The sequence below is a fragment of the Dama dama genome, chromosome 27 (genome assembly GCF_033118175.1).
Source record: "Dama dama isolate Ldn47 chromosome 27, ASM3311817v1, whole genome shotgun sequence".
Classification (NCBI taxonomy): Eukaryota; Metazoa; Chordata; class Mammalia; order Artiodactyla; family Cervidae; genus Dama; species Dama dama.
The window spans coordinates 23,023,241-23,049,159 of record NC_083707.1 but is presented as its reverse complement, the minus strand read 5'-3'; the positions used below and the strand labels follow the sequence as shown (position 1 = coordinate 23,049,159).

Genomic DNA, 25,919 nt, shown 5'->3' with positions numbered 1-25,919 from the left:
TTCTGGGCTGCCTTTAGATTCTTTGTCTCACACACAGTGCTTCTTTTTTTCTTTTCTTTTTTCCAAATGTCCTTCATGAAGCCAGGATGTCAGATCCCTTTCAAGAGAAGGGTGATGACTCTATGTGATTTAACCCTACCTGCAGCTGGGGCTGTAACTCCCACCACACCGTCTGTGGGGCCAGCTGCTGACTGATCACCCTGCAAGACAGATTCTGCAGCTGAGGGAAACTGCCAACCGCAGAATCATGGAAAACGCAAAGTCCTTTGTCAGTTTGCTCTCAGAGATGAAGACAGAAGAAGGAGCCCCCTAGAGGAGGAAGGTGATGGCCTACAGGAGTCAACAGCAACCCTCAGCTTATGGCCAGCAAGCAAACAGAGGCCTGGGGTCTACAGCTGCAGGGATCTGAATTCTGCCAATGAGCCAAGTGAGCAGGAAATGGACTCTTCCTTAACACCCCCCAAAAACAATACAGCCTGCTAAGCTTTGATTTTTATCTAGCCTAGGAGGAGCCATATATCAGATTTCTGACCTCCAGAATCATTTCATGTCTGTGTTTGACACCATGAAGTTTGTGATAATTTGTTACCACATCAATACAAGGCTACCCTAGAGCCTTACACAAATGTCAAAGACCATTAAACAAATTGAGATGACTGTGAGTCCTGTAGGAAGGAGACCCTTATGTCCTCAGCCTTGGGCATTACTATATTCCCAGATGCCTATCTCAAGGAACAGGAATGTATATATATACATATATATACACATACACCATTAATTGTGAATTGCACCCCTACTTTATAAATACTAAATGCGAAAAAGAATCTGGAGTTTAGAACTGATTGCATTAGAATTGACTGATGAGTTTGAAACTGATTAAATTCTGTGTAGCCTTCAGGGCCAAAACAAATCCTGAAGAAGGGAGGAAGAAAGATGCCAGGGATGGCTCGAGTAGCACCAGGACGGGAGAATGGCCTGTCTACCTGCTCCCTGCTGACTCCCTTGGCCCTGCCCTTGCTCCTCTGACTATCAGAGGCCCCCACCCCTTTAGGCCCAGAGGAGAAGGACAGAAACATTGTATCCGTTGTGTGCCTTAGGTTTAATATCTTCTTCTCTTCTTGCTCAGGAAGAAGGTAAAAATCAAGAGCCCAGAGCCATGGCCTGCCTCTCTGGTGCAGGTGAAGTTTAGTAATAAAGGAATTTCATAAGACAGGCCTTCCCTCATGGCTCAGCTGTAAGGAATCAGTCTGCAATGCAGGAGATGCAGGAGGCACCGGTTTGATCCCTGGGTCAGGAAGATCCCCTGGAGGAGGGCATGGCAACTCACTCCAGTATTCTTGCCTGGAGAATCCCATGGACAGAGGAGCCTGGCGGGCTACAGTCCATAGCGTTGCAAAGAGTTAGACAGGACTGAAGCAACTGACCACGCATGCATGAACTAAACTGTAAGTGAAAAACCATTGAAAACCCCACCAGCTTACTTAGAATCAAGTAGCTCCCTATGAAGGTGGATTTTAAATTTTGTCCCATCCTACATATTTTCAACTTTATGTTATGGGAATATGAAAACACATACAAAAAATAGAGAAACTGATGTAATGAGTGCCAATGTGTTATCCAGCTTCAACGATCATCAACAATAATCTAGTTTCATCTCTTTCTTCACAGCTTGGTCTTTGCATGAGAATATTTTAAAGAAAATCCCAGCCACCATGTAATTTCACCTATAAATACTTGAGTGTGCCTTTCCACTAAACAAGGATATTATTTTTAAAGAAATTATTCCTTTGGCATTATTATTATAACAAATGTAATCTTAAAATTATAAGAATTTGATGGAGAAGGAAATGGCAACCCACTCTAGTATTCTTGCCTGAAAAATCCCATGGACAGAGGAACCTGGTGGGCTACACTCCATGGGGTCACAAGAGTCAAACGCAACTGAAGGAGCTTAGCATGCACATAAGGATTTGAAGTGGACCATTGCACACGAGGCTACAAGGTGGAATTAGAGGGGAAAGACTCAAAGTAACGTGTTTAGCTCTGTATTAGTTTCTTGTTGCTGCTGTAACAAATAACTACAACTTTAGTGTCTTTAAACAACACAAATTTATTACCTTACTTTGCAGTTTTGAGGGTCAAAATCCAAAAAACAGTGTTCGTGGGTCACAATAAAGGTGTCCGTAGGCCTTCCTTCCTTTCTGAAGCCCTAGGGGAGAATCTGTCCTTGACTTACCCAGTTTCTAGAGGCCACCCACATTCCTTGTCTCATGGTACCCTTCCTCTATCTCCAAAGTCAGATATGTTGCATGGCTTTGACCATTTTTTATTTTGTGGCTACATCTCCCTCTCTGTCCCTTCTGCTTCTCTCTTCCACTGTTAAGGACCTGTAGATTCCTGGGCCCACCAGGATAATCCAAGGTGATCTCCTTATTTTAAGGTCAGCTGACTGTCAACCTTAGTTTCATCTGCAAACCTGATTCTGCTTTGCCATGAAACCTAACATTGTCCCACATTCCAGGAATAAATTAGGATGCAAGCATCTTTAGGGGCCATCATTATTTGACTTACCACAAGCCCCCTCCTCCATTAGGTGTGTGGCTGGGGACAGAAGCTAGGAGAAGCAAATAATAGCAATATCTGGAAGGAATTAAAGTTCTATAGGGTTGGCTAAAAAGTTTGTTTTGATTTTTCCCTAAGATGTTATGGAAAAACCTGAATGAACTTTTGGGTCAACCCAATACTGGCACGGTGGTGAAGAATCCTCCTGCCAATGCAGGAGACTTGGATTTGATCCCTGGGTCAGGAAGATCCCCTGAAGTAGGAAACGGCAACCCACTCCAATATCCTTGCCTGGATAATTCCGTGGACGGAGGAGCCCGGCAGGCTAACAGTCTAGGGGGTCGAAAGAGTCAGGCACGACTGAGCAACTGAACATGAACACATGTAGCAATACATACGGAGAAGGCAATGGCACCCCACTCCAGTACTCTTGCCTGGAAAATCCTATGGATGGAGGAGCCTGGTAGGCTGCAGTCCATGGGATCGCTAAGAGTCGGACACGACTGAGTGACTTCACTTTCACTTTTCACTTTCATGCATTAGAGAAGGAAATGGCAACCCACTCCAGTGTTCTTGCCTGGAGAATCCCAGGGAGGGGGGAGCCTGGTAGGCTGCCGTCTCTGGGGTTGCACAGAGTCGGTCACGACTGAAGCGACTTAGCAGCAGCAGCAGCAGCAATACATAAGAAGCTTCAGGGAAAAGTCTTCCAGTGTTCCTAATCAGAAGGAGAGAGATATGAAAGATGCAAGGAAAACTGAGAAGTTCCTTTGTGTGATTTGCCAGCCTTGGCTGTGTGTTTGGAGTAGGAGGGTGGTTGTGAAATTCTCCGTTTTTCTCTCTAAACAGGGATTTAGTTGTGATAGGAAAAGACACCGTGAAACTTTTAAAAATTATAGGACTGTAAACCCGTGATAAAGATGGGTCTTTGGCCCACAGATGAGGTGGCTGGCATGTGCTGCTCATGTGCCTCTGTCAGGAAGGCCCAGGGGCCAGGAGGGAGAACAGCAGCAGGATGAGGGGAGGGACCCCCCAGGTCCCCCACTGGGCATCGACTTACAAAGAGGCCAGTTGACTTGGATGTGAATCACACTGGTCTGAACAAGAGCACAAACCCAAGAAAAAATATTATTGAATGAGGTGCTGATGACTTCATTTTATCTATTCTTCTGAAACATTAAGAAATATCAGGCTTCGTTTGTTCAGATTTACTAGGGGTTGCATGGAAGAGGGAACATTTTTGAAAATAAGAAACAAAAAGAAGAGCAAAATCTTGTTTTCATTTGGCTCACACCTGTCTCTTAATGCGTCGTTTCCAGGCCTGAACTGCATTTTTTGTAAACCAGGGTTTACCTGTGAACTTTCCTTTCTTTAGGATAGCTGATTGCCAGAATTTGCTGACACTTGTATGCTCATGTGGTGATCCACACCTGCTGCTTGTTGTTTTTTTGTAAAACCTCCTGAAGTTTTACAGGAGGTTAACTTGGAAACCATTTCCAAATACTATCACTTAAGTGTTCCTCACTCATATTTTCTGTTTTCTAAAATTGTATTATTAATAATGTGCAACTCTCATGTATATTTTTATGAAGCTAGCAGTGCCTTGTTGTTTGTGTTTCTGTGTGTGTGTGTACACACTGCACACTTTTACCTGTGCATGGACATAAAGGAACCAACCAGTCACTAAGGAAACACCAAATACTGTTCTGCTTCCACCCCAAAGTGGCTGCTTAAGGGTGGTTGAATTATATTATTGTGGATGTGAGTAAGACATTTGCGTGCAGGGCAAATCAGAGCAAGCAAAGCGCTGAGGCAGACTCATAACGTTTTATCTTCATTCCACTGTAAAACAAAGCTGTGGTTGCAGCCACGGTTGTGGGTCGCGCTCTCCATATTTATTTATCCAGCTTCAAAAGAAAGGCTCGTCCTGCCTTTGCCATGTGCAGGCCATGTTCAATGAGCCACCCACCTTCCTTGTGACCAGTTCAGGAGACAGACACAAGGACCCCAGACACTTGCAGGCTCCTCTCTCAGGGACATGGGAGGGGGGTCCCTCTTGGAGGCTGTGTGGGCGCCTCCACCCTGCCCTCTGCACTTCCCTCAGGACCCATCTTGCCAGGGTTCCCGCCCAACTCTGCCAAGAACGCCTATGAGGCAGAGACTGATGGAAAGAAAGTGAGTGGGAGGCAGCTCAACTGAGCTTTCACTCCAGGAGTTGCAGTGTTGCTTGTGCTGTTTGACTTGAGGACGGGCCTGTCCTCTAGCTTCAAGCTTTGCTCCCAGCTTGTGCTTCCTCATGAAACTGGGGCTCCAGGGAGGAGGGGAGCCCCTCTGGCAGCCAGGAGGAGCCAGAAGAAGCCCTGGACACCGCCTTTGCTGTCATTCATCACAAAAGCTCTCTTTCTGTCTCCTATTTTTCCCAAGGGGAAGGATTAGCAAATTCTGAAAGGTCTCTCTCTTTGCTTCGAAAGGAAAAACAGAACAACAGCAGAAGAAAGGGAAGGCATCAGTTCATCTTTTGTTTGGGGAAAACCTTAGGCCTGTAACAACAACAAACATCAATTGTGGCGGGGGCCTCAGCCTTGCGGAAGGCCGTCCAGGCCACACGAGAATCCAGGGAATTTGAAATGGCGGCGTTTGTGGTGGTTTGCAGATTTCCACTGGCGAGTTCTTTAAAGCCAAAGAATTATAATTAAAATAGAAATGGATCCAATTATATCTGCCTGCTGTCTGAAAGGATGGAGCTGGTAATGAGAATCACATGTCTAAACTCCAGCTCCTTCTATTTCCAAGCAAGCTGTCCCATGAGAGAAATTCCTTCTTTTCAGCAAAGCACAGTACACCACATCTCTCCCTCCTCTTTAGCTACTGTGGTTTTGCACTGATTTTTAATAAGTCCAGGCAGTGGAGTTCCAGTCATAGTAAATGCTTCATTTCTCTCTCCTTTCTTCTCTTTATGAGACACATCAGGGTGATATGATATCAATCTTTTTGTTTCAAAGACAGAGGTCAGGAGAGTAGAATGCTGAGTCTCAACCACTCAAGATGCCCCCTCCCAGGAATGACAGACTAGGTAGCTCAGGCCATTTCCACCTGGGATGTTGTTAGACTGTGAGAAAGTGACTAGGTTATTGCAGGTGAGGTGAGGAGCTTACTTGGTGGCCAGAGAAGACCAGTTGTGGGGAGAATTTTACCTATTGGGTGAATGAGGCTCAGATAACATGGTGTTCATCAATGTGCCTTGAAAATGGCAGTCTGTACTGGAGCGGAACGCCATGGTTGCCAGGAATAAATAGATTATGTAAGAGTGTCATTCTTGTCACTGTAACTACCACAACTCATGACAGATTTAGTTTGTGTAGGTCAGATCCACTTAGGAACAGGACATCCGGATGCTATTCTCCTTTCAGGAAGCCCTAGAAGCAAGAACAGGGACAGAGTCAGCCCCTTGGTGTCCACCTGTTAGAGACAGCCACGTACAAGTCTTTGGGTGGACATGTGTTTTCATGTGCTTATTAATTATTTGAATATCTTCTTTGGTGAAATATCTGTTAAAATTTTTTGCTCATTTTTAGTTGAGTTTTTTGACTTATTGAATTGTTAGAGCACCTTTATATCATTCTAGATAAAAAATTTTTATCAAAGATTGCAATTATTTTTTCATAGACTGTGGTTTGTCTTTTTAATTTCTTAATTGTATTTTTTGAAGAGCAAAAGTTTTCAATTTTGATGAAGTCTAATTGGGCTTCCTTGGTGGCTCAGACAGTAAAGAATACGCCTGCAATGTGGGAGACCTGGGTTTGATCCCTGGATTGGGAAGATCCCCTGGAGGAGGGCATGCAACCCACTCCAGTATTCTTGCCTAGAGAATCCCCATGGACAGAGGAGCCTGGTGGGCTACGGTCCATGGGGTCACAAAGAGTTGGACACAGCTGAGCGACTAAGCTCATCTAACAACTCTTTACCTAACCCAAGGCCACAAAGATTTCATACAATGTTGTCCTAGAAGTCATAGGTTTTGCTTTTACTTTAAGCATGCAATTAATTTGGGGAGTTAATTTTTGCGTGTGTCATGAATTGAGGATCTAAGTTCTTGTCTGTCCATTTGGATATCCAGTTGTCTCAGCAACATTTGTTGAAGGTCATTTTTCTGAACAGAACTGCTGTGGCACTTTTGTTGAAAACTGATTGACTATAAATATAAGGGCTTCCCTGGTGGCTCAGACGGTAAAGAATCAGCCTGCAATGCGGAAGACCTGGATTCGATCCTTGGGTTGGGAAGATCCCCTGGAGGAGGGCATGGTAACCCACTCCAGTATTCTTGCCTAGAGAATCCCCATGGACAGAGGAGCCTGGCGGGCTACAGTTGATGGGGTCACAAAGAGTCAGACACGACTGAGCGACTAAGTGCAGCACACATAAATATAAGGGTTTATTGCTGAATTCTCAGTTCTATTCCAGTTGTCTGTATGTTGATCTTTATGCCAATATAACATTTGCTTGATTAATGTGGCTCTGTAGTAAGTTTTTAAATCAGGTAGTGTGAGTCCTTCAAGTTTGTTCTCCTCTTAAAGAATTGTTTTGACTATTTTAGGTCCTTTGCATTCTCATAAACATTTTAGGATTGACTTGTCAATTGCTACAAGAAATTCTGTTGAGATTTAGATAATGATCCTATTGGCCAGTCTGGGGAGAACTGCCATCTTAATAATATTGTTTCTTTCAGTCCATGAAGACAGACTATATCTCTATTTATATCTTTAACTTCTCCTGTATTCTCTTTAAATTCCCTTTTTAGTGTACAAGTCTTGCACTTCTTAGTTAAATTTATCGTTAAGTATTTTATTCTTTAGGATGCTGTCGTGAATGGGATTTTCTTAACTTTCTGGACTGTTCATTGTGAATTTATAGGAAAAATTAATATATTGTATAACAATCTTTTATCCTGAGATTTTCTACATTCTGAGTGATGCTGTCTGTGGATAAAAACTGTTTTACTTTTTCTTTTCCAACATGCATATGATACATTTAGTTGATCTTTCTTATTTCATTGTACTGGCTAAAACCTCATTATTATGCTGAGAACAGATATCCTTTTCCTCTCAGACTATTTGTGACTTTGACTTGAAAGCCTGTGTCTTAGAGACAACATATGGTTGGTTTTTGCTTTTTATTCAGTCTAACTATCTCTGATGTTTGACTGGAATATTTATTATTACTGTAATTACTAATATGGTTGAATTTGTATGTGTGTTATTTTCCTATTTGTTTTCTGTATGCCTTGTGTCTTTTTTATTCCTTCTTACTCCCTTCTTTTGTATTCAACAAAGAATTTTGTATAATGTTTTAATTCCTTGGTTGATTTTTTTAAAGTATACTTTTCAGTTATTGTCTTAGTATTTGCTCCAGGAATCACAACGTGCATTTTAACATAGCACAACCTATCCCAGGTTAATATTAACTCAACCTAGTAAAATATAGCAACTTTTTTAAATGTATTTTTTCTCCCTACCTCACTTTTCTGCTGTTCAGGTTACATATATATTGCTACAACTATATACATTGTAAACTGCAAAATACACTTGCTTTATATAATCTTATTTCATTTAAAGAAATAATAGAAGAAAAAAGACAATGTATATTCATTAGGTCTTTTATAATTACCCACATTTTTACCATTTCTAGTCTTCATTTCTTCTTGTGGATTCAAGGTACCAATTGAAGTACTTTTCTTCCCTCCTAAGGGACTTCTTTTAGTATTTTTTGTAATTTAAGTCTGTTAGCATCACAGTATCTCAGTCTTTCTGTTTCTGAGAATATCTTCATTTCACTTTCACTTTTGAGTGTAGTTTTGCTGGATATGGAATTCTTAGCTGACAGTTGCTTTCTTCAGCACCTTGAATATGTCATCCTGTTGCTTCGTGGCCTCCAGTTTTTCTGATGAGATTTAGCCATCATTTGTATTGCTGTTCCCCTACATATGATTAGTTTTTCTCTTGCTACTTTCAAGATTTCCTCTTAGTTTTTTGGTTAGAAGAGTTTGATATGATTAAGTGAAGATCTCTTTGTGTTTTTCCTCCTTGGGATTCAGTGGTATGTTAGGATCTATGAGTTTGAGAGGTTTTCAGCCATTATGTCTTCAATTATTTTTCTGCTCCTATTTCTTTTTCCTCTTTTTCTGGGACTCCCATTTTGCAGTTGATATGCTTGATGTTGCTTCATAGGTCTCTGAGATTGATTGTTTTTCTTCAATCTTTTTTCTCTGTTATTCAGATTGGATAACATTCTATTGATCCATCTTCAAATTCACTGATTTCTTCTTCTGATGTTTCAAATCTACCACTGATCCCATATAATAAAATTTTCATTCTGTTATTCTATTTTTCAACTCTAGAATTTTCATTTGGTCTTTTAAAAAATTAATTTTTTTTTATGTTCCTACTTGTTGAGTCATTTTAATAATATTTTCCTGAAATTCTTTAAATATGGTTTCCTGTAGTTTTTTAAAATATTTAAAATACCTTTGAAGTCTCTGTCTGTTAAATCCAACATCTGGGCCACTCAAAGAAAGTTTCCATTCACTTTTTTCCCCTCAAAGTATGGGTCACACTTTCTTGTAATTTCACATGACTTGTGAATTTTTTCTTGAATATTGGATATTATAGATAATATAAGAAATCTAGATTAGGTTTTCTTTTCATCTTCTGAGATTCTTAGTTTTACTGCTTTTGGTTTGTAACATGCAACTTGATCTGCAGAATCTGTCACCCCACAGTATGCATCAGTTGACAATTCAGTTCTGTTTTCCAATTCTTATTTGTATTTTTTCCTTTGGGGGCCTGGGTTCTTTGGGGTCACCTGTGTTTGTATATCTTAACGGCCACTCAATGATTGGTCAGCAGTTGTGCTTAAACACCACCCTCTGCTGGTAAATCTGTGTTTGAATTGAGGGATGTATTCAAATTTGTCAATTTTCAAATTATTATTACTTTAACACCAGGTCCTCTTGGGTCTCCACTGTGCATGCACACAGGCTGCCAGACAGCCAGGGTTATGTCAAATGCTTACCAAGATCTCAGTAGCTATCTCATTTCCAGAATTTCCCTATTCAATTTCTGGCCAGTCTTATAAACTCATCCCAACCAAGACCACAGCTTTTTCAGACTAAGAGGTCTGTAGACTCTTCCCATTTGCTGTAGCCTGTGAGTTTCTACTCTACTCCAGATCAAGTGAAGGCCAGTCCTATCCTGGAAGAACAGGCTGACTGGGTTGGGATGGCGGATGGAGTCAGTCCCAGGCAAGAAGGCCATGTAGTTCCACTGTTTTTACCTGTGTGTCCATAGTTTTTCATGGCTATGTGTGTGTGTGCTTGGATTTCCCAGGTGGTGCTAGTGGTAAAGAACTCACCTGCCAATGCAGGAGACTCAAGAGACGTGGGTTCCGTCTCTGGGTCTGGAAGATTCCCTAGAGGAGGGCTTGGCAACCCACTCCAGTATTCTTGCATGGAGAATCCCATGGATGGAGGGCTATGGTCCATAGGGTCATAAAGAGTCAGACATGACTGAAGTGACATAGCACACAGGTTTGCCTGTGGTTAAATTTTCAGAACCCTGAAATGATTGGGTTTTTTACAGTTGTGTCCAGTTTTGTGGTTTATTTTAGTGGGGAAGATTTGTTGATCTCTTACTCCTTTGTAGTTGAAAGTCTAACCACATATAATTATTTTTAAAGAAATGCATTTTATTATTTTTAAGCATGATATATTATCATTTTGGCTATGAATCAGTGCTAGTAAGTAAAATCAAATTTAGAAAAACTGATCTTTTGGCTAAGATCAAGTGTAGGAAAATCATAGTTCACAATAATGTGACTTTGATATTTTATTAATATGATCAGAAACAGAAAAGCTTTGCAAAAGACATTTTGAAATAATTCCTAAGTTTTCAAGTCTTGGATTTGAAAAATCTCTCTGAATAATATGTCTCGTATTTTTATAGCAGGAAATTATTTCAAATTTTTAATTTAGCAACAAGCATATGAATAAACTGGAGTCTAAACTGAAGAAGTCCAAATGTATTCCTGACTTGGTTGTTATTGAGGCTTAGTATAAATATTTTCCAGGTGTCCTGTGAGGGCAGGCATGATTTATATACTTGCCATCCTCTTTTAAATGGATTCTATGGCCTCAGGAGAATGTGGTGGTCAGCCTGTGGACCAGGACTGTGGCCATTTCAGGTGTTCAGCTAGACAATCTCCCCTGGGTCCTTTCCTGCTCTCCTCCTTTTCAGCCCATTCCTCTTGCCCAGCTCTGGATGGGGACATGGGGAGACGGCCTGGGGGACATCCAGCCTTGGTCTCAGAAGCCACAGTGTCCCCAGGGCAGACAGACATTCTGGGACCCTGGAAGCAGGGCAAAGAGTCATCCCTCAGAAGGATGGGGGGACATCTGGAAGGAAAGGCTTTCCTACTGGAAGCACCACAAGCTTGTCTCCAGTGAAGTTTGAAGCCACTGATCGTCCCCTTCTTCCCTGGTTTTCTTTCAAGCTCCTGTTTTCATCACCAACCAACTCATCTTTCCTTAAGTCTCAGTCTCTCCTAAAGAGAAGTTCCAAGGTTCATCTTCATCTCCCTGGGCTCAGACCATCAGATGATCTGCACCCTCACATCGAGGATTCCCTATTCTTTTTTCTTTTAATTCTTTTTTTAAAGTTATTTATTCATTTATTTTTGACTGTGCTGCGTCTTCGTGGCTGCATGAGCTTTCATCCAGCTGTGGCAAGCGGGGCTACTCTCTGTTGCAGAACTCGGGCTTCTCCTTGCGGTGGCTTCTCTTCTTGCGGAGCACAGCTCTAGGGTGCTTGGACTTCAGTCGTTGCAGGAAGCAGGCTCAGTAGTTGTGGCGCACAGGCTTAGTTGCTCCACGGCATGTGGTATCTTCCTGGACCAGGGATCAAACCTATGTCCTCTGCATTGGCAGGCGGTTCTTCAACCACTGGACCACCAGGGAAGTCCAATGAGTCTCTGTTGTTGATCTTTCCCCTCTGCTTCGATTCCAGATGACTCTTGGTGTATGCCCTTCGTCCTGCCCTGCCCAGTCCCAGACACTCTCTGTTTCCCATGTCACTGCCCTGCTTAGGAATGAATGGCTCCCTACCACATACCCAAGGGGCTTCCCTCGTGTAGCTCAGATGGTAAAGAACCTGCTTGCAATGCAGGAGACCCAGGTTTGATCCTTGGGTCAGGAAGGTCCCCTGAAGGAGGGCATGGCAACCCACTTCAGTATTCTTGCCTGGAGATTCCCACAGACAAAGGAGCCTGACAGGCTACAGTCCACAATGTCGCAAAGAGTCGGACATGACAAGCGACTGAGCATGCATGCACGCACTGCCTACCAAGCTAGTTCAGATTCTGGGTCTTCCGTGACCTGGTCTGGCCTTACCTATTGCACTGACTGCCCGGCCAGACCGTGTGATGGCCATGGGTAAGGAACAGAGAGAGGACCAGTCACTGAGGCCTGCATGACGGTACCTGTACCACTAACAAAAGCGTCCCAGCCTTAGGAGCATGAAACTTCTTTTTTACTTGAAATCATGCAGCAGAAGCACTGAGAGCAAAGCATGTTTTTAAAGGTATTGGTGGGAGTGATTCAGAGTCAGCAGCTCCAGGGTGTGGACATGAGCTGACAGCCTCTCTGGTGCAGAATCTACGACTCAGTCCTGCTTCCCAGTCCTTTCCAAGCTCTCTTCTTTTCCTGGCAGAGCAGTGCACTGTGCCCCCAAAAGATATGCTGAAGTCCCAACTCCAGGTGCCTCAGAATCTGACCTATTTGAAAGTAGGGTCATTGTGGATATAGTTAGGTGAGGTCATTAACTTGGGTCCTATTCCGTATGGAGCTTCCTTGGTGGCTCAGTGGTAAAGAATCTGCCTGCAATGCAGGAGTCACAGGAGATGCGGGTTTGATCCCTGGGTCGGGAAGATCCCATGGAGGAGGGCATGGCAACCCACTCCAGTATTCTTGCCTAGAGAATCCCATGGACAGAGGAGCCTAGAGGGCTACAGTCCACGGGGTCACACAGATTCGGACACAACTGAGGGACTTGGCACACACGCACATGTCCCACATGACTGGAAGACGATGTGCAGATAGACACACAGGAAGGACAGCATGTGAAGGCACAGGACAGACAGACTCAGAGGGAAGACAGCTGCGTGAAGATGGAGGCAGAGTGCTGCTACCAGGAGCTAAGGAACCCTTGGGGCCATGAGAAGCTGGGCCGAGCAAGCGGGGATCCGACCCTGGAGACTTCAGAGAGAAAAAACCCTCTGCTGACAGCTTGATTCCAGACTTCTAACCACTAGAATTGTGAGAGAGGAAAGTTCTGTTGTTTTAAGCCCTTCAGTTTGTGGCACTTGGTTACAGCAAGCGGTGTGCATCCTTGGTCAAATTTGCTTCTCTCTGTCTTCACAGTTCCCACGCCTGTTTCCAGCCTGGCACACCAGCCTGGCTGCCAGTTTCTCTTCTGCACCACATGGTCATGCCATGTGTGGGTCAGTGGCTTTGGAAGCAGGCTCATTTTATAGACTTGGATTTTTAAGAGACAGCCTTCTTTTTATTTTTTCCCACAATTTCTCACACTTCCCAGCATCTGGTCTGTTGCAGAGGAAAGTATCTGTCATGCTCACAGTGAGATTACAGCTGTTTTTCGGGCACTACTGAAGAACTAGCCAGGCCGAGTTGACACCCTGCGTACGAGAAATGGCAAGAGTATGTGGCTAGTGTCCTGGATATGGAGTGCTGTTCCAGGGAGAGGCCAGGCGGGGACCGGGCTGGATGGTGTCATGCTGGCATCCTCGTCTTTGGATCTGGTCCCACCTCCCTGTTGCAGGGCCTTCGCAAGGCTGCTCCCTCTGCTGGGGACAGTACCTAGCTGCCCATCCCACCATGTGTCTCAACCCAAGCATCACCTTCTTACCTGACATTTGCTGTTGTTCAGTTGTTAAGTCATGTCTGACTCTTTGAGACCCTGTGGACTGCAGCATGCCAGGCTTCCCTGTCCTTCACCATCTCCTGGAGTTTGCTCAGATTCCTATCCATTGAGTCAGTGATGCTCCCTCCCCCATTCTTTACTTGCTTCCTAACTTTCATTATGATTTGTCACTATTTTATTTATTCATCTGCATACTTGTTTTTTGCCACGGTGAGTATAAGAGCTATGCCTGCTTTATCTCCCAACTCTACCTCTGATATTGAGCACCAGTCACCACACGTATCAGGCCCTCAAAACCTCCTGTTAAATGAATGCATTCCTACCTGGAAGGCTCAGGGACATATATGCAGACTCTGGACCATCCAGGGGGGGTTTGTTTTGTCTGTTCTAAACTGCTAGGCTCCCTGACCTGCCTCCCATGGCCCTGGAGGCTAATGATTAAGTTACAGCCTGATGTTCCCTGTCCTTAGGCGGCCCCTCATTTTTACCCACATGATCCTTATCCTCCACTGTCAACATGCTCTCTGTGGGTTCCCAGTGTAGACTTGGGGTTTTCTTAGAAGAAACGTAAGAAGTTCCTGCTTACGTTACCAAAGATCTGCATGTACACATGACCAGGAGGGTCACAGACAGGGCCCACCAGAGCAGGGGGGACACCAGATTCATCCGGGATGTCTGCAGCAGCCTCCTCATTGCCTCCCTGCTTCTTCCCTGCCTCCCACCCCCTTCCCCACCCCCTGCCGCCCCAGTCTGGTCTCCACGCAGCAGCCAGAGGAGTGGATTACAGGAGAAGTCGGCCCACATCATTCTGCTGCTCAGAACCATCCGAACCTCCCCTGACCGCCAGGAGTGAAAGCCCAGGACCTCACCGTCCCCAGCAGGCCCTAGCTCCCTCTCTGACTCACTTCTGTACCCTGTCCCTTGGGGCCTGCCCTCTACCCCCGCATGCCACTTGCTCTTCTGCCGTAGGGCCTCTGCCAGAGAGAGTGTCCACCAGATAAATGCATCTCTCAAGTCTTTCAAGTCTTGGTTCAAATGTCACCTTTTCAGTGGGCCCACTGGGGCCACTCTATTTTTTTAATTAAACTTTTATTGTGGGACAATTGTAGATTCACTTGTAGTTACGAGAAATCATACAGGAAGATCTGTGCCTTTAACCTGTTTACCTGCCATGGTGATGGCTTACACACCTACATCTTACACACCTGGGGCACCGGCATCGACAGTCAAGGGACAGACCATCTCTGGCCATGCCAGGATCCTCCTACTGTCCCTTTCATAGCCCCACACACACACTCCCCTCTGGCCTCACCCCCTCCAGATCCCTAGAAGCCACTCATCTGTGCCCCATTTCTAGAACGTTGTCATTTCAAGAATGTTCTTTATATGGAATTGTACAGTATGTAACCTTTGGGGATTGACTTTTTCGCTCGGAATAATGCTCTGGAGATTCCTCCAGGTGCCTGGTGGGTATCGATGGTTAGTCCCTTCTCCTTGCTAAGTAGCGTTCCAAAGCGAGGAAGCACCGGTTCATTTGATCATTCAGTCGATGAAAGGCAACTGTGTTATTTCCAGCTTGGGGCTCTTACAAGTAAAGCTGCCATGGAGATTCATGGATAGGTTTTTGTGTGGCCACAAGTTTTCATTTCTCTAGGAGAAATGCCTGAGGGCACAATCCCTAGATTGCATATTAATTGCATGTTTAAGTTGTAAAGAAACTGGCATTCTATCCTGATCTGTAAGCTCCCTCCTCACACCCAAAACATCCAACACCTTTTATCCCTGCTTTGTTTGTATCTTATTCCACAGCAATTCTCTTTCTAGTATCACATTTGCTGTTGTTTATTCGCTCAGTCGTGTCTGTCTCTTTGCGACCCCATGGACTGTAGCCCACCAGGCTCCTCTGTCCATAGGTTTTCCCAGGCAAGAACACTGGAGTGGCTTGCCATTTCCTTCTCCAGGGGATCTTCCCAACCCAGGGATGGAACCTGCATCTTCTGCATTGCAGGCAGATTTTCTAACAGCTGAGCCACCAGGACTTCCCAGGTAGTATATTGGGCTTATTTATTTATTAGATGTATTGCATTTGATCTGTCTTACCCATCCCCTCCCCCACAGTGTCGTTCTGGGCCTGAAGCAGGCACAAGAAGCACCCGTGTGGGTACAGACCTGAAGTCAGCTCTCTGACTGGCCGTCTCCACTGGGGAAAGCTCACTGACATCTTGAGGGCATACAGAGGCCAGTGAGCCCATGAACCACATAATGTGGCTGTGATGACGAGGCTGACTGGATGCACATTCCCCAGCTGAAGCAGTCCGCTGGGTTTACAAGCAAATCACATTGAGCTCAAAAAACAAATTAGCGCTCTCCAGAAGTAAAACTTTCTTGCAGGCAAAGTTTTAACTCAGAAACTCTTGTTGATTTATGACCTGACCAAGCAGACCTGTGATCCACACAGGCCCTGCGCCCCCCGCCCCCCCAGCAGCACTTCTTAGCATCACTAGTCCCAGGGGAAGGAGTCTTTCTGCAAATGAGCAGAAAGGAGTCTAGTTAGAAACATCAGAGAGCCCAAGAGGCAGGAGAAGCAAGACAGAACTGTATTTCAGCCTGAAAAGTGAAAACCAAATAAACAAAGCTGCCTGTCATGGCAGCGGGCCAGCTCAGCTGTGTAAGTCAACAGCAAAAACATTCCTCTGCCCTGTGGAAGCCCTTGGAAGAAGTCCAGAACCTTGTGTACTTAGCCAGACGGGGAGGTTGTTGTTATTATTATCATCACCATAAATTCACTTCTTTCTTACTACATTGGTTTCTTTCATTTTGAACCTTCGCTTGACATCTGTACTGATTAGGTGAATGCTGGAAGAAATGATTAAGTAGTATTGTAAAATAATGTTTTGGCTTGGCTCGAAGTGGAAATGTTTATAGTGTTCTCCTTAACACCAGATGATGTCAGCCTGACTATTGTGCCTCTTTCTCAAAAACACACGGGGCTGGAAAAAAAAAAAAAACAAACCTCACAGACAATCCAAAATGAGTCCAGGCTCTCAAAGACTTTTCCTCCATAAATATCCTCCTGCGCGACTAGGCCCATGAGGGGGTTGGGAGTGCAGCAGCTCTTGAGTTCTGGGAACTGGTGTCTCGTCATCCAAAGTGTCACCTGGAGAAGTGACTCTGGTGTCACTTGTCCAAGAGCTGCCTCTGTCCCCTCCCTGCCTGGCTCTGCAGGATCTGACATCTCTGCTTTGATCCTGTGACTCCTAGTCCCCACTTTTCTTCCTGACCCTTTTTCCTCCTCCATTTTATCCTTCTTTTTCTTCCCTCTCCTCCCCCCCAGTATAGGCTAAATCAACTCAGTTAACCAACTGACCCAACTCGGCCTCAGCCCCGAAGTGTCTATAATGGAAATACGGCTGCAGATAATCTGCCTTCATCACCTGGGAACTGTGACTCCCCAGTTGCCCTGGGCAATAGGAAGGAGGTGTGGAGGCCCTGGGCATGGCTTGTGCCAGGGGGCAGTCCTCAGTGTTCTTCTCCAAGCAGACCAGCCTGCCCCTGCCCGAGCCCACCCCCTGAAAGTTCCACCTGGTCACCCTGAACTTGCTCAGGGTCCCCAAGGGACTGTGGAAACCACAGAAGATGAGCACTGTGGTCTCCTAACAGTGTCATGGGGTGGAGGAAGGGTTCTGAGGAAGGTATTATTGCCGACTGCAACGTGATCTCTAGGGAAGATTATCCACTTGTGGGAGAAAAGCAAAACTCATCTCCAGAGAGTCTTCAAAGACCAAAATATAAATTCTCAGTGAACACAGCAAGTGAGAACAGGCAAGTGCCTGCCCAGGCCTGCAGCGCTAGGTCAGGGAACCTTGGGAAGGACCACTGTCCTCAGAGTCAGAGGCTCCAGACCCTGGATCCACAGATCAGGCTATACTGGGGCAATCTCGTGGTGGCTCCTGTATTAGTCTGCCCAGGCTGCCATAACAGAAACCCAGTGTGTGGATGATTTACACACAAGAAATTAATTTTGTCATAGTTCTTGGAGGCCAGTTATCCAAGATCAAAGTCCAAAGGGCCAGTTTCTGGTGAGGGCTCTCTTCCGGGCTTGCAGACAGCCACCTTCCTGCTGTGACCTCACATGTCCCTTCCTCAGTGCATGCACACAGAAACCACTCTCTAGTGTGTCTCCATGTAGGAAATCAGTCCTGTGGAATCAGGACCCACCCTCATGACCTCATGTAACCTTAGTACCTTCCCACAGACCCCATCTCTGAATACAATCACATGGCGGGTTAGGACTTCAACATATGAATTTTGGGGGGGGGGGGGGTCACAGTTCAGTTCACAGCTGCACCCCAGGGACTGGTGTCTCACTTCCCTACCTGGAAGAAGGCCAGGACTCCCCAGCATCAGTTTGGTCCACGTCTGCTCAGGAAGCATGTCTGCTGATCTGGGTGGGGGCCTAATGGGATCAGTGTGCCCTGAGTGGCCTGTCATACAGAAGCTCAGCTGACAGTGGGGAAAGTTATGGTGCACGAGTTCCTTCCAAACTGAGCTAAAGTGCAGATGCAGGAGCTTTGTGCTGGTCCTCAGCCTCGAGAGCCGGATGGGAGGGAGGCGCGGGCCATGGTGCATCTCTGACAGCCAACTGGCCTGCTTGTGAGAAGCCAGGCGTACCCTCCCCACTTCCCATGCCCTTTGAGGAGGATACACAGTGAGCGCTGGGAACCCACGGGTTGTGTGCTGTTTGCATGTGCTTATGTGGGTGGAGCCCTGAAAAGGAGGGAGGAGCTCTCAGGAGGAAGGGGCATGAGGAGACCAACCTCCCCACCTTTCTGTATGCCTCCAGGAGCCAGCCCTTGGATTAGCTGGCCCCTGGGGTAGCTGGTCCCTGGGGTAGCAGGCCTCTGGGTTGGCCGCCTCACAGCCATCTCTCTCTCCCTGGTACTTGCCTCCCTGGTATTTGTCTCTAAACCTAGACTCTGAAAGAGTCATCAAGTGCCTTGTGACAAAAATTAGAGGCCTGCTGCCCTTGCCCCTCTGCATCCAGCTCTCCCAGCCACGGGAGCGGACCTCTGCTTCCACCCCTGGTGGGACAGGGGCAAGAGGAGTCACGCTCCGGGAGAAGGTCACGGCATTTTAAAAGGAGATTAAAAATTACTTAGCTGGAGTCCACAAATAGGTGTCAGGATGCTCCCCTTTAGTGCTGGCAGCCCTAACGTGTGTTATATAAGGCAGAGCTGGGCCCTAAATGACCTGTGACTTGGAATATGCTATTTTCAACAGGATAATATTTGGAAATGTCCTTTTCCCCCCATGTGGAAGTGGACATGTTAGTCTCAGTCATGTCTGACTCTTTGCGACCCCATGGACTGTAGCCCTCCAGGCTCCTCTGTCCATAGAATTCTCCAGGCAAGAATACTGGAGTGGTTTGCCATTCCTTTCTCCAGGAGGGTCTTCCAACCCAGGGATCGAACTGCATTGCAAGCAGATTCTTCACCATCTGAGACACCAGGGAAGCCCCTTGCACCCATGTAACAGGTATCCATAGAACCCCCAGCTGCACTGGGCCAGAACATCACTAGAGATGCATCAGTAAGCCAATCAGACTTAGTTCCATCCATGGAGCTCACACTTAAGCAGGAGGAAATAGACCATGAGCCACTAATAGAGTAAATCAGTAAATTGCACTATGTACCAGATGTCAGATAGGTGTCAAAGAAGGAAAAAAAGAAAGAAAAGGTGAGAAGGGCAGTAACAGGATGGGTGGAGCAGGTTACAACTGTGGTCAGAGAAGGCTTCGTGGGGGAACAGACATTGAGAAAAGCCAGAAAAGCAGGAGTGGGTCAAGTCGAAAGTGGGATAAGAGCCTTCCCACCAGAAAGAAGAGCTGGTGCAAAGGCCCTGAGGCAGATAAGATAAGCAAGTGTTCATGGGTGAAAGTTTTCAGGGACCCACAAGCAGAGTGGAGAGATGACAGATGCCCACAGGGATCAGGGTCCTCCTCCAAGTCATCTTCAGGAAGTCCCCTCAACTCTGGTTCTCTGAGCCCCAGGCCAAGAGACCAGCACTTCATGAAAATGGGCTTTATTGTGCTGGGTGCCCCACTCAGCCTCCAGGCTGGATTCCAGCTTCCTATCTTTAGTCCCAAGTGTGTTTCTCAGTGGCTCCTCCCCTGTCCATCATGGTGATGCTCTGCCTTTGTGTCTGTTTCACCTTCACTCCCCTTTAAGGGTCTTGGTTCACACTTGTCTAGTTACACCCTGCTTGGCTGCCTTCAACCCCACCTCTAGGAAAGGTCTCTAGACTCAGTCCAGATCCTCAAATTCTTTACTTCAGAACCTAGAAAACGCACTCCCACCCCTGGGTTCTTCCTGGACCCAGAGTCAGTGTCAAGATCATCCAGCCCTCACAGGGCATTAGATTGGATGGTTCACTAGATATTTTCAAGGCCTGGTACTCCTCAACCCGAAGAGAAATCTCTAAAAATATAACACACTCCTTACGGCCTTAGAAACTGATATCCTTAGAAACTGAAGTAGTAGACACATTTTATCCTTTCTGCAAACTGCAGAGTCATAATTTACATTACACAGTATAGAATCCTAACATTTTGGAATTGCTTTTAGGGAATATTTGTTGTCCTTGTCTACAGACAAGGAAAGGGATTATCAGATTATATGTGTGCGGGTCCCAGGAGAGACCCTGAAACATACCTGCTTACAGAAACCTATGCTTTCAGCTTGGGTTTTGTTTTTGCCCTTGTCATTTGACTGGTTCTTACAAAAGCAGAGTGAAGACCTCAGCTCTCTGCCTCTGAACAGCATCATCCAGCAAAACTCATTACTGATTCAAAGAGGCTATATTCTCTCTACCAGTTTTCTTCCCCCATAGTCACTTTTCTTTGCTGTTGCCAAAACTCCCTGAAGTACACTTGCATTCACACCTTGTATTGTCCCCTGGGTTTCCTGCCTACAGAGATTTTCCTTTCAAGTACTCTCTGTTGGAGAAACAGCAAGGCATTCTGAACCTCTGTGTGTGTCCTCTGTGTATGAGGAGCCAGGACATAACTAGGCCCTTAGCAGAACTAACTCTAAACCATTCCTGACGTTCCCGTCGGAGCAGCCCCAATATTTCATCACTCCTTGGGGCCTAAACTCACAGGCCCCACTGAAAAAACTTTTCAAGTCCCACAGCGAAACCATACAGAATTACATTCTTTAAGTGGGATTGGTCCTGACACATAGGTCTGCTGTAAAAGTAGATATCTGCAAAGACTCTGAGGTTTAAAAGGACAGAATTTTACTTCTTGCTCATTCTCCAGACATGCCGCGATCAGCTGGGGCTCTGCTGTGGTCTGTGTCACTTGCTCAGAAAAGCAGGCTGACAGCCTCCTCAGCTTGGAGTGTTGCTGTAGTTGGGACAGAATGTCTTTGTTTCTTGGAAAGTGGAAGTCGCTCAGTCATGTCCAATTCTTTGTGACCCCATGGACTAATATATAATCCATGGAATTCTCCAGGCCAGAATACTGGAGTGGGTAGCCTATCCCTTCTCCAGGGGATCTTCCTGACCCAGGAATCAAACCGGGGTCTCCTGCATTACAGGCAGATTCTTTACCAACTGAGCTATCTGGGAATTGCTACTATAACCAGCTACCAGAAACTTAAGTGGCTGAAAGCAATGCAAATTTATTGTCTTACATAATGAAAGTCACAGTCTGAAATGGGTCTCACTAGGCTAAAAACCAAGGGGTTGGCAAGACTGTTTATCTTCCCAAAACTCTAGAGCAAGCGTCTGCTTCCCTCCCTCCCAGCTCCTCAAGGCTTCCTGTGCACACCTTCCTGTCTTCTGAGTCAGCAGTGGGGCATTTTCAAATCTCTCTGTTACCTCAGCCCTGTCATCACATCTTCTCCCCGTTCTGCCTCTCCTGCCTCCCTCTCGTCAGGATCCTGTGATTACATTGTGATAATCTCCTTATCTCATGTTCCTTACCTTAATCACACTTGCAACATCCTTTCTGTCTTGTGAGGAAGAATGTCCCAGGCATTCTTTACCCTGGTAGTCAGTGGTAAAGAATCCGCCTACAATGCAGGAGACACGGGAGTCACGTGTTTGATCCCTGAGTCAGGAAGATCCCCTGGAGAAGGGAATAGCAACCCACTCCAGTATTCTTGCCTGGAGAATCCCCTGGACAGAGGAGCCTGGCGGGCTGCAGTCCACAGGGTCGCACAAAGTCAGGCGGCACGACTGAAGTGGCTTATCACAGCACCCATGCAGGCTCTAAGAGGACGTCTTTGGGGAGGAGGGACGTTATTCAGCTTACCACACAGAGGGCAGTGACCGTGTCCAGTCACACACAGGCTTAACTATCCTACCCAGCAACAGTCACACTTCACATTTCATTGGTCAATGAAGTCACATGGCCACACGTCACTTCTATGAGGTAGGAAGTATAATCTCTCATGTATTAATATAGAGAATGAGGGAACAGGAATAATTTTTTAAATTAGTTTTTTAATCCTGAATTTTTTTTTTTCAGGATTATGGTGAATGAGAAGAAGAAGGCCTTCATTACCATGCTAAGAGCAAAATAAATCTACATGAGTGAAGAATCATTTGGTGAATAGGTTGTAGATGCAAGGAAGCCCTGATTCACTGAATTTCAGGTAGGAATGAACCCCTCACCCACTTTTGAACCAATAGCCCCAGTTGAGGCAAACACCTTGTCTGGTGTAGGAGATAGAAGAGCAGACCTGCACTAGAGGAAGACCATGTGGGCAGGAGGCAGCCAAGCTTTTTAAATGATTGAACAAAAGAAAACAGATATAAACCCACAGACCCAGAACTGAGCAAGTCACAAGCAAAATAAATATAAAAAAGTCACACCCAGTCACTTTGTAATCAAAATGCTGACAATAAATTAAAGGAAAAAAAAAAATCTCAAAAAGAGCCAGAAGAAAAAAGACACATGATACACATACATAATTAAGCTGTACATTTCATCAGAAATAATGAAGGCCAAAAGATAAAGGAACGAGATCTTTTAAGTGTTGAAAGAAAAATTCTGGCAATTTAGAATTATAAACTATACTAAAATATCTTGTAAAATTAAAGCAAAATAAAAGCATTTTTCGATAAATAAGAGCTGAGTCATCTCTAGCAAATTCACATGACAGGAAATGCTAAACAATTTACTTGAGGCTGATAGAAAATAACACCAGATTGAGTAGGGTAGCAAGAGAGAAAACACACATTCCAAACAACAGGAATAAAGAGGGGCTATCATTAGCAAATACTAAGTTAGATTAAAAGGAAAAAATTTCTTGAAAAACACGATTTACCAAAACTGACATAAGAAGAAATAGAAAATCTGATGTTGATTTAAAAAATTGGATGTGCAATTAAAAACCTTTTGTAAAGAAAACTTCAGTCAAAGATGGTTTCACTGGTAAATTCTATCAAACTTGTAAGGAAGAAATTATGCCAACTATACACAAACTGTTTCAGAGAATAGAGGAGAAAATCATTTCCCAATTTTTAAAATTTTTGGCCAGCCAGCTCTAATACCAAAACCAGACAAAGACATTACAAGAAGAGAAAGCCACAGACCAATATTCCTCTTGAACATAGACACAAACATCCTTAACAAAATATTAGCAAACTGAACCCAGCATTCTTTAAAGGATAATGCAGCATGACCAAAAACTAGGATTTTTTCCCCCCAGGAATGTAAGGCTATTTATTTTTAAAATATTAATCGATATAATTCATCATATTATCAGAATAAAGTGGAAAAATCATATGACTGACTCAGTAGATACAGGAAAAGCAGTCTACAAAATTCAATACCTATTCATAATAAAAACTCTCAGCATACTAGGAATAAAAGAAAACTCAGCCTGACGTGTGTGCATGCTATTGTCTCAGTCGTGTCCAACTCTTTGTAGCCCACCAGGCTCCTCTGTCCATGGATTCTCCAGGCAAGAATACTGGAGTGGGTTGCCATGCCTTTCTCCAGGGAATCTTCCTGACCCAGGGATCGAACCCATGTCTCTCGAGTCGTCTGCATTGGCAGGTGGGTTCTTTACCACTATCGCCACTAAAAGTCCTGTACCTAACACCATACATAATGATGAAATATTGGAATTTTCACCTTAAGAGGGAAAGCAAGGCAAAGCTGTCCATTCTCACTTCTCTTCAACATGGCACTGGACATCACTATTCACTGGGGCAATGGGGCAAAAAAATTACAGGCATATAAACTGGAAAGAAAGAATTAAAGCTGTCAGGAACTAGTGAGTGAATTTGGCAAGGTCAAATTAATAATTTAACAATAAACTAATAATAAATAAATAATAAACCTGTATACTACAATAAATTAATAATAAACTAATTTGGCAAGGTCAGACATAAATTGTATTTCTATATGGTGCAAAATTTAAAAGTGAAATTAAAAAATACCATTTGACAAAATGGGTCAGATTGAGGGATGTTGGAATTATGTTTATGGGGGTATTGGAATCATGCTTATCAAGGTAATAATGAATGACCTGAAAACAAAATGAAGAAAGCAATTCCATTAAAGTAGCATAAAATGAAACAACATACTTAGAAATAAATTTAACCAAGGAGGCATAAGACTTACAGACTGAAAACTATAAAACATTGTCCAAAGAAAGGAAGAACCTAAATAAGTGGAAAGATATCTCATTTTCATGTATTGGAAGACTTAATATTGTTAAGATGACAGCACTCCCCAAAAGCAACATAGTTTCAATACAATCCCTATTAAAATCCCAATGCATTTTCTTTTTTTACAGAAATAGAAATGCAGCTGAATGTTCAGATGGATTCTTAAGGAATTCCAACTCACTAAAATAATCTTGATAAAAGTTGCTGGACTCACATTTCCAGATTTCAAAACCTAATAAAAAGCCATTGAAATCAAAAGTGTTGCATTGACATGAGAGTAGATATGTACACCAATGGATGGAGTAGAAAGTTCTGAAATAAACCCTTGCATATATGGTCAGTTGATTTTCAACAAGGGTCAGGGCACTTTATGTGGAAAGGACAGGCTTTTTAACAATTGTTGTTGCTTAGTCACTAAGTCGTGTCTGACTTTGCGACCCCATGAACTGTAGCCCACCAGGCTCCTCTGTCCATGGGATTTCCCAGGCAAGTATACTGGAGTGGGTCGCCATTTCCTCCTCCAGGCAATCTTCCCAACCCACGGATCGAACCTGCGTCTCCTGCATTGGCAGGCGGATTCTTTACCACTGAGCCACCAGGGAAGCCCTTTTAACAATTAGCGTTAGAAAAACTATATCCATATACAAAGGAATAAAGTTGGGCCTTTACCTCACATCATATACAAAAATTAATTCAAAATGGATTAAAGACCTAAATGTAAGAGGTAAAACTTTACAACTCTTAGAAGAAAACATAAAGGAAATGTTTCATGATGTTGGATTCGGCAGTGATTTCTTGGATATGACACCAAAACCCAGGCATCAACAGCAAAAGAGATAAATTGAACTTCATCAAAATTTTGTAAGTTCTGTGCACCAAAGAACATTATCAAGAGAGGAAAAATACCATCTACAGAATGGGAGGAAATGTTTGCAAATCATGTATCTGATAAAAGTCTAGCAACCAGAATATCTAAAGAACTTTATAACTCAACAGCAAAAAGATAAGAACCCAATTTTTTAAATGGGCAGAGGACTTGAACAGACGGTTCCCAACGAAGATATACAATTGGCCAATGGGTGAATGAAAAAGTGCTCAGCATCATTAGTCATTAGAGCAATGCAAACCAAAACCACAACGGGGTATCGCTTCACACCCACGAGGATGGCTAAATGATTTTTTACAAAAGCCTGTGTGCAGCAAAAAAAGAGAGAGCCTGTACACCACAATGAAGACTCAGCTCAGCCAAAAAAAAAAAAAAGACATGAAGGGACTTTAAATGCATATTAGTAAGTGAAAAAAGCCAACCTGGAAAAGGCTGCATAGTGCATGTGAGCCCATCTGTATGACATTCTAGAAAAGGCAAAACTGTGGAGACATTGAAAAAGATCAGTGGTTGCCAGGGGTTGTGGGGGAGGGGAGGGACAAATAGGCATAGCACAGAGGGGTTTTAGGGCAACAAAGATACTCTGTGTGATACCATAATGATGGGTACATGTCGTTTATCTAAACCCCACCATCATACTCAACATAATTAATTCAAGATGATAACAAATCTGAATAAAAAAGGGAACCAAAATGCTTTTAGCAGAGAGCATAGGAAAATATCTTCATGACCTCAAGGTAGGCAAAGGTTTCTAAGGACACACACACAAAAACCCCACTAACAGTATGAGAAAAATAGTG

At 44.2% G+C, this 25,919-nt stretch overlaps 1 long non-coding RNA gene across 1 annotated transcript; it reads left to right on the top strand.

Moving 5' to 3' along the window:
• The first annotated feature begins 22,046 nt into the window (after positions 1–22,046).
• LOC133047717 (uncharacterized) lies at positions 22,047–24,411 on the top strand. Its single transcript, XR_009690818.1, has 3 exons — positions 22,047–22,207; positions 23,489–23,616; positions 24,362–24,411. It is a non-coding gene; the product is annotated as an uncharacterized LOC133047717 (long non-coding RNA).
• Positions 24,412–25,919: the final 1,508 nt, after the last annotated feature.